Source organism: Microtus pennsylvanicus, chromosome 1 (genome assembly GCF_037038515.1).
Source record: "Microtus pennsylvanicus isolate mMicPen1 chromosome 1, mMicPen1.hap1, whole genome shotgun sequence".
Taxonomy (NCBI): domain Eukaryota; kingdom Metazoa; phylum Chordata; class Mammalia; order Rodentia; family Cricetidae; genus Microtus; species Microtus pennsylvanicus.
In genome coordinates, this window is record NC_134579.1 from 152,644,914 (window position 1) to 152,654,529 (window position 9,616).

Below are 9,616 nucleotides of genomic sequence, written 5' to 3' on the forward strand. Positions count from 1 at the left end.
TTTTACTTCATGTTCCAAAATATTATGTTAGTATGTATGTTAAACAGACATATGTAGCATCTGTAGAGGCCCAAATAGTGCATGAAACACCCTTTCACTAGAGCTACAGGAAGTTGTGAGCCACCAGTTGAGTGCTGAAAGACCCACAGATGCTCTTGACCAGTTGGTGATCTGTCCAGGCTCTCATTCATTCATTCATTCATTCATTTATTCATTCATATATGTGTGTTTGTGTTTCAAACATTTGGAGCTCAGAAGACAACTTGTGAAACTCAATTCTCTCTTTCAATTTTATGTGTTCTGAAATCAAACTTAGGCCGCCTTTCTATATTGCAAGTTCCTTTAATCACTGAGACATTTTTCCCATCTTAGTTTTATTTGTATTTAATTATTTCTGAGTTAAACTTCATTGTTTTTATTTACTATCTTGAGTTTTTCCAATGTTTGAAGAGAATTATTTTTATTTGAGATCACTCTATCTTTGAAATAGGCATTTAGGCTCAAACATCTTTTTTTCTTTTGTAGTATCTTTTGGGTATATTCCCAAGAATTGTATTGCTGGATTCTGAGGTAGGTTGATTCCCAATTTTCTGAGAAACCACCATACTGATTGCCAAAGTGGTTGTACAAATTTGCATTCCCACCAGCAATGGATGAGTGTTCCCCTTACTGCACATCCTCTCCAGCATAAGCTATCATTGGTGTTTTTGATCTTAGCCATTCTGACAGGTGTAAGATAGTATCTCGAAGTTGTTTTGATTTGTATTTCCCTGATAGATAAGGAAGTTGAACTGCCCTTAAGTATCTTCAACCATTTGAAATTCTTCTGTTGAGAATTTTCTATTTAGTTCAGTACACTATTTTTTAATTCGTTTATTTAGAATTTTAATGTGTAATTTCTTGAGTTCTTTGTATATTTTGGAGATCAGTCCTTTGTCTAATGTAGGGTTGGTGAAGATCTTTTCCCATTCAGTAGGCTGACTCTTTGTCTTATTGACAGTGTCATTTGCTTTACAGAAGCTTCTCAGTTTCAGGAGGTCCCATTTATTTATTTTTGTTTTTATTGTCTGTGCTACTGGGGTTATATTTAGGAATTGGTCTCCTGTGCCCATGCATTGAAGGCTACTTCCCACTTTTTCTTCTATCAGGTTCAGTGTGGTCAGATTTAAGTTGAGGTCTTTAATCCATTTGGATTTGAGTTTTGTGCATCGCAATAGATAGGAATTTATTTTCATTCTTCTACAGGTTGACATCCAGTTATGCTAGCACAACTGGCTTTCTTTTTACCATTGTATAATTTTAGCTTCTTTCAGGTGTTCATAGCTGTGTAGATTAATATCTGGATCTTCAATTAGATTCCATTGGTCAACGTCACTGTTTTTATGCCAATACCAAGTTGTTTTCATTACTGTAGCTCTGTAATAGAGCTTGATGTCCGGGATGGTAATACCTCCAGAGTTTCTTTATTGTACAGGATTGTTTTGGCTATCCTGAGTTTTTTGTTTTTCCATAAAAAGTTGATTATTGTTCTTTCAAGGTCTGTGAATAATTGTGTTGGGATTTCGATGGGAGTTGCATTGAATCTATGTATTGCTTTTGGTTGAATTTCTATTTTTACTGTGTTGACCCTCCCAATCCAAGAGCATGGGAGATCTTTCCATTTTCTGGTATCTTCTTCAATTTCTTTCTTCAAAGACTTAAAGTTCTTGTCAAATAGGTCTTTCACTTCCTTGGGTAGTGTTATCCCAAGATATTTTATGTTATTTGTGGTTATTGTGAAAGGTGATGTTTCTCTGATTTTCCTCTCAGCTTCTTTATCTTTTGGTATAGGAGGGATACTGATTTTTTTGAGTTGATCTTGTATTCTGCCACGTCACTGAAGGTATTTATCAGTTGTAGGAGTTCTCTGGTAGAGTTTTTGGGGTCACTTGTGTATACTATCATATCATCTACAAATAATGAAAGTTCAATATGTTCATAACAGCATTATTTGTAATTGCCAGAACCTGGAAGCAACCTAGATGCCTCTCAATTGAAAAATGTATAAAGGAAATGTGGCACATTTACGCATTAGTGTACTACTTAGTGGTAAAAAGCAATAACATCTTGAATTTTGCATGCAAATGGATGGAAATAGAAAACACTATCCTGAGTGAGATAACCCAGATCCCCCCAAAATGAATAAGGTATGTACTCACTCACAAGTGGATACTAGACATAAACAAGGGATATTGAGCCTATAGTTCATAATCCTAGAGAAGCTAAGTAATAAAGTGAACCTGAATATATAGACCCATCTGGAAATTAGAAACAGACAAAATTGCCTGACAAAATTGGGAGCATGGGGGCATGAGGCAAAAGGAATGGAAAAGGGGGAGGGTTGAGGATAATTTGAGGGAATGGAATAGTTGAGATGGAGGAAAGACAGATATAAGAACAAGGAAAGAGATATATTGATTGTAGGGAGCTATTATGGGGTTAGCAAGAAGCCAGCCTGGCTCTAGAAAAATTTCCGGGAATCCACACGGATGACCCCAGTCCTTTTCCATATCAAAAAGTGAGAGGTGGAATTGGGGGAGGAAAAATAATCAGTTGTTAGAGTACTTGTCTGATGTCCTCAAAGGACTGGGTTTGATCCCCTAGCATTCATAAATCTGATGTAGTGGCTCAAGTCTGTGATGTCAGCACTCATTAGTTGGAGGTATAAATATCAGGAGTTTAAATGATCAGTCCTTAAGCAGTGAGTTTGAGGACATTCAGGGCTATTTCAGCACTATATCATAAAAGAAAGGGGCTCAATCTTGACTTGCCCTGTAATCAGACTAATGATTATCTTAAATATCACCGTAGAACCTTCATCCAGCAACTGATGGAAACAGAGGCAGAGACCCACATCAGAGCACTGAACTGAGCTCCCAAAGTCCAGCTGAAGAGTGGAAGGAATGAGAATATGAGCAAATAGGTCAAGACCATGATGTGTTCACCCGCTGAGTTTACCTGATACTCTCATTAATGAGCTCACTAACTCTAGTCGGACTGGGAAGGAACAAGCATTGGACCAAACAAGTCCCTTTGAATGGGGTTGTCAGTTGCATGGCTGGGGCAGACTGAGGAGCCAATAGCAGTGACACCAGGATTTATCCCTACTGCATGTACTGGCTTTTTTGGGATCCTCCTCTCTTTGGGTGTATACCTTGTTCAGCCTAGATATAGTAGGGAGGGCCTCAGACCTTCCACAAAGCAGTGTTCTTTACTCTCTCTGAGGATTAGATAGGGGTGGGGTAGGAGGGTATGTGGAGGGAATGGGAGGAGGGGAGGGAGTGGAAACTTGGATTGGTATTTTTTAAAAAATAATTAGATTATTTTTAAAAAAGGTAAAAAAGCAGGGAGTAGTTGAGATGTAGTGTTTCCTTTATGGTATTAGTATTAGAAAGAACTATACCGTAAATCCTTCAAGGGTAGCATAGGTGTCAGTTGATTCTACAAATGAGACTATGGTCAAATTTATAATCAATGACTGAGCAGCTGACACTATTTTCCAAGTCATGGTTGCCTAATCTCACTGTATACAGTCTGTGGAAGAGTTTATCAAAGAGTTGATATACATCCTCTTCACTGAGAATTAAAACTTTGAACAAAAATATTAAAGGCCTGAATCATATCCCACAAAAAAAGAAAACAGAAAGAATGAGTTTCCCAGGGGTATGTGGTGAACATGAACATTAAGTTCTTTAGGATTATATGGTGAACAACTACATTTTAAGCATGTATTTATCTTCAAAGAATTATTTAAAATGTATTTCAGTATAAAGCTTCCACACTGGGAATATATTTATCACATGCTTTTCATTATATTCATGAATAAGGGGACTTTTCTATTCTAGCCTCTGCAACTTATGCACCCCTGTGACTTGTCTTGCATAGTCTATAACACGCCTGTGGCCTCTCTTACCCTGGTGTTATGGCCATGCATTTTGCCTGACCTGAGAATAAGTGATGGGACATGTTCTGTGAACTAGTAGGATCTGCCCTCAATGCTATGAGGTCACTCACATCAGCCTCCCCACTGGGGTCATTCTAAGGGAATAGGTGCTGCCACATCCTGGTAAGATAAGCTTCGTGTAAATAACATAACCCCGGATAACTGATAGCCACAGATAATATCTCATCAGTTTTCTCTAATGCAGATTGCTCAGATGTACAGAAAACAAAAGCATCATATTAGCTGGCGGACATGAACTCTCCTAGTTTCTGGGTCAGGTTTATTCTCCTCCAGGCTTGCTCAGTGGCACCTCATGCATGATACTCTACATTCATCACAGTTCCTGACCACACAGTATGATGTAGTTTGTATTCTTAGATGAAAGTCGGTATTTGTCCAGCTGAGGATGACTCCCGTTGCTCTCCAGGAAAGGCTCATGTTGGGAAGCACAGAAGTGTCTATCCTGAATCAACCTCAGTTTGAGAAGAATTTAAATGGCTTGGTCTCAAATATGGGCTGTATGTTTGCATGATTTGCTTGACAGCAACACTGAAACTGGGGTTTTATTGGTTTGCACACTGATTGGGTTTCTGTCCTTCTCTAAATGGGTATGAGGTTCAGATAAATTGTTTCCTCATCTATTTGAAGGAATGCATTCCCCTTTACTTCTGTGAAAGAAACAGAGAAAGATAGAGGGGGGGAGGAAGAGAGGGAGAGAGAGGAAGGAGGAAGGGAGAGAGAAAAAGAGAGAGATTTTATGATTTATAATTTTTTTTATTTTTCACCTTTTATCAGTGTTTTATTGTTAAAAACAGGTGAGTCCACTTTTTTTGTACACCATTGCACTTCAATAATTATACAGAACACAAGTACATGCATCTACAGTTAGTACCGCATGAGAACCCAGTCAGGTTATAAAATCTATCATTAATCATTAAACCAATGTGAAAAATACAGTGTCAAACCAAAAAGTATAACTAGAGTTGCATAGAATATCACCATGCTATTAACATTTCAGGGTCATTGAAAACAAAAGGGAAATTATAAAAGTTGCCTTGATCGAATGTACAAGAATAAGGTTCAACACATCATTGCAAAAAGATTTCAGAATTTACATGATTTGACAAAAGAAAAATAGTCACTTAGAAAGCAATCACACATATATACTGCAATTCATTATAGCTGTTCAATGGACTGTTCCAGGTTCTTAAAAGTTCTAGGGTAAGCCCTTAGAGTGACAGACTTAAGTTTACACCCTCATCTTTATTACCAGAACTGCAGCTTCCTCATCTGACAGACAATAAGGAATGAGTATCAGCAGCTTAAAAACGAAACAAGCGTTTACTATTTTGGATTTTTCCCACCCCAAATATATATACTGTATATATCTGTAGGTTTTGCTGTACTTTACAAAATGATCACTAGATGGCAGCAGTGCATTTAAGAGCTTTGCCAATTTAACAGCTGCGTAAGTAAAAAATGGTCCTCAGAGGACCTTTCCACTTCTATTTAAATATTTTAACAAAGGGAGGGAAAGCAACATTCACAGCACATCAAGCCCGAAATAGTTTACACCTTCTACACTGAAGCATTGTTTAAAATGTACCTGGCTAGGTCACCCTTATTAGAAGAGGCTAAATAAGGCATGCTTTTAGATGGTCATTGTGGTGTTGTTCACTTGAAAGGGTCCACGCAGAAAATTTAGCAGGTCATGTTGCCACCGTTTTCAGAAACCTAAAGAGATTATAAGTAGTGCTTAATTTGTGTCTCTGGCGCAAGTTTTTATCTTTGTGATTGTTGGTAGCGATGGTTTTCATTGGCCCGGCTGGTTCATCATCATCGGGAACCTCATCTGGCCTCTTCCTCTTCTCATACACAACAATGATCACCACAAGGATGATGATTTCAGCCAGAATTCCCAAGAAAGGCCAAAGTGGGGCAAGGTGGCTCCGTACCCTGAGGACGGTGAAAACTGAGGCAGAGCCAATGGAGTTGGTGGCATTACATTCATACTCGCCGGGATCTTCTGTGATCTGGAGATTCATAATATTCAATTCAGTGTAATTCTCCTTGTTGATGATGAAAAAGCTACCAGAGCTATTGTAAATGTCCAGGAACACACCATTCTCCTTCTTGCGCCATATCCATTCTGGGTGGGGGTAGCTTATTGGTCCTGTATTCCATGTTGTTGACATTCTTATGTGTGGCAGTGAGTTCTACTCCGTTCTTTGTCCAGTAGCTGTGCATAAGGGTGTGAGAGCTAGAGGTGAGGTTACATTTCAGGGTAAAAGGAAGGAGGGTTTCTCGAATAATGACCTCTTCACTGGTGACAATTCTTGGCTCTCATAGCTCACAATCAATACTCACTTCTAGCGGCTTCCTGGAATTCTTTCTGCCTTGATGTTCTTAGTTCCATCAGGAATTAATTTTCTTTGTGACTACGCCTCGACGACTAGCTGAGTTGTTTCTGAGAATATGAACATTATGACCCGTTCTGAGCAGCGCCTGGCCCTGGGAGGAGCGAGCCAGAGACCAGCAAGAGCGAGAGGGCCAGGGCACTGGGGAGCCCGACACCCTCCCTAGCTGGAGAGCGCAGCGAATGGGCCGGGCCTGGGCCGGGGGAAGGGAGGGGAGGGAGGGAGGGGGCGGGCAAGCGCACGAGGGAGTGAGCGAGGAAGGCTGCTCCGTCCTCATGATTTATATTCTTAAACCAACCTTAATTTCTGGAACAGACATGTTTCTCTTGTTTCTCATTCCTCTTACATGTCAGGGTATGTTTGCCTCTTAATATTAAGTTTCATAGTTTTGGCCTACTGTGGACAATAAGAAACTGTCTATCCTGTACCATAACTGACTGAGCAGGAACATATTATCTTCCGAAGATAGCAGTGGCCCTGGCTACATTGACAGAGAAGAACCTATTGACAGTCAGTTGTTTGAGAGAAAATAGGGGTAGGTGAACAGTTTTCTCCCCTGTTTAAGTTGAAAACTCACTATGGCCTACCTCTGAGGATCTAGGCGCCTGCGTTTCTTCTCATATGCTCAGTTGCTCTTTCAAATTCTCTCCCTGCAGGAATTGTGATAATCATCTTTTGTAATCCCCCATTTATGCCTGTGATAATATATGCCTCAGACTAGATGTATTGAACTCCTTCCCATGTTAGATTTTTTAGCAGCTCAGTGGAGGAAGAGAACAGTTTGTGCCATAATTTTTTTTTTCTCTTCACATGAGAACGGCTCAAAGGGCCCTGGAGTAGTCATCACAAGAGAGCTTAGTCGAGAGCTTTTATGCAGGGAAATTGGGGAGGTTAGTTTCTCCATCTTTAAACAGAGATAATCTAATAATTGAGATGAAAAAAGAAATTGGAGGACCAGTCTCTCAAGAGGACACAGGATATCCTTTCTGTATCACTGGTGATGATTTCCTTAATAATCTTGTTGGGAATATGGTTCAGTGAGTTAATTCTTAATTTACTCTTAGCTCTCCTATTCCTGCCTCTGACACACGGACACAGGAAAAACTCAGTGCTATTCAGTTACATTCTGGGTTAGAGTTGCTGTTGCTGTGATAAAACACAGTGACTAAAGTAACATGATGGGAAATGGTGCATGTGCCTAACACTTCCACAGCACTGTTCATCATGAAGGTAACCAGGACATGCACTCAAACATGGCAGGAACCTGAAGGCAGGAGCTTATGTAAATGGGTCTTGCTCAAATCCTTCTCTATAAAATCTCTTCTCTATAAAATGGATAACTGTGTGCCTCCAGAGTTACCTGATATCGGAATATCATGATTTCTATCCAGGGAATCACAATGCATGTCTAAAGCAAAATGATGGGTTGGGGGGGCATATTTCTTGCTATAAATCAGAGGCTGAGTCCTTGGAAATTCCTCAACTCCCATTCCCTATCCTTGTCTTTCCCTTAGTTTCCTTCTTCTAGTGTTTATGTGAAATCGCCTCTCACATTTGTAGTATATCCTCACAGTTTGAAACCCTGTTCAAATGGAAGAGAGATGCCTGTGTGGTTAACAGCATTGGTTGTTCTTCCAGAGGACACTGGTTAATATTTCTAACATGCACTGGATGTCTCACAACAATCCACTGAATTTCCAGATGCCCACTTCTGTCTTTCTTGGATAGCAGGCATGAATAGGCTGCGTAGACACACATGCAGAGAAAGCACCAATATACACAAAGTAAACTAATATCAATTATAAAAGAGCAATCAAGAACAACTCTTATGGATGTTCCCAGATGCTCCCAAATTACTTGATTCAAGAATCATTGAAGTTCCCAACTAAGATGACCTAACACAGCTGGCCTCTGACTTCCTTGCTCATGCTCTCCCTCCTTCTGCTCTTCATTTGGACCTTGGGAGCTCAGTCCAGTGCTCCAATGTGGGTCTCTGTCTCTATCTCCATTCAAATCCAGATGAAGGTTCTATGGTGATATGCAAGATATTCATCAGTGTGGCTATGGGATAAGGCCAGTTCAGGCACCCTCTCATCTGCTGCCCAAGGAACAAACTGGGGACATCTCCTTAGATACCTGGGAACCCCTCTAGAGTCAAGTCTCTTGCCAACCCTAAAATGGCTCCCTTAATTAAGATATCTACTACCCTGCTCCCATATCCACCCTTCCTCCAGCTCAACCATCCCATTCCCCCAAGCTCTCCCCAATCCTCCCCTTCTCTCTTCTCTCTCCCCATCTCCCCCTACCCCCTTCCCATCCCCACTCCCATGCTCCCAATTTTTGCCTGGCAATCTTGTCTACTTCCAATATCCAGGAGGATAACTATATGTTTTTCTTTGGGTTCACCTTCTTATTTAGCTTCTCTAGGATCACAAATTATAGGTTCAATGTCCTTTATTTATGGCTAGAATTCACTTATGAGTGAGTACATACCATATTCATCTTTTTGGGTCTGGGTTATCTCACTCAGTAAAGTGTTTTCTATTTCCATCCATTTGCATGCAAAATTCAAGACATCATTGTTTTTTACTGCTGAGTAAAAATCTAAAGTGTATATATGATACACCTTCTTTATCCATTCTTCTTTTGAGGGGCACCTAGGTTGTTTCCAGGTTTGGCTATTACAAATAGTGCTGCTATGAACATATTTGAACAAATGCTTTTGTAGTATGATAGAGCATCTCTTGGGTATATTCCCTAGAGTGGTATTGCTGGATCCTGGGGTAGGTTTCCCAGATTTCCTGAGAAACCTCCACACTGATTTCCAAAGTGGTTTCACAAGTTTGCATTCCCACTAGCAATGGATGAGTGTTCCCCTTACTCCACACCCTCTCCAGCATAAGCTATCATTGGTGGTTTTGATTTTAGCCATTCTGACAAGTATAAGATGGTATGTAAAAGTTGTTTTGATTTGTATTTCCCTGAGAGCTAAGGAATTTGAACATGTCCTTAAGTATCTTTTAGTCATTTGAAATACTTCTGTTGAAAATTCTCTGTTCAGTTCAGTCTGAATTGTCCTTGTTCCAACCAGGATGAGGATCTAGTTAATTGAGCAATATGTTTCACACAGTATTGTCTAAAACTTTGAATATTCACAGGGAATGGGGTGGGGGTCAGTGATTGAACATCAGAGGTCTATGGCATGGACAGATTCACA

The 9,616-nt window shown here is 40.0% G+C and overlaps 1 pseudogene; it reads right to left on the minus strand.

Annotated features, from left to right (window-relative positions):
* Window positions 1-5,373: 5,373 nt before the first annotated feature.
* LOC142858685 (neuroplastin-like) lies at window positions 5,374-7,777 on the minus strand (annotated as a pseudogene).
* Between the last annotated feature and the right edge of the window lie 1,839 nt (window positions 7,778-9,616).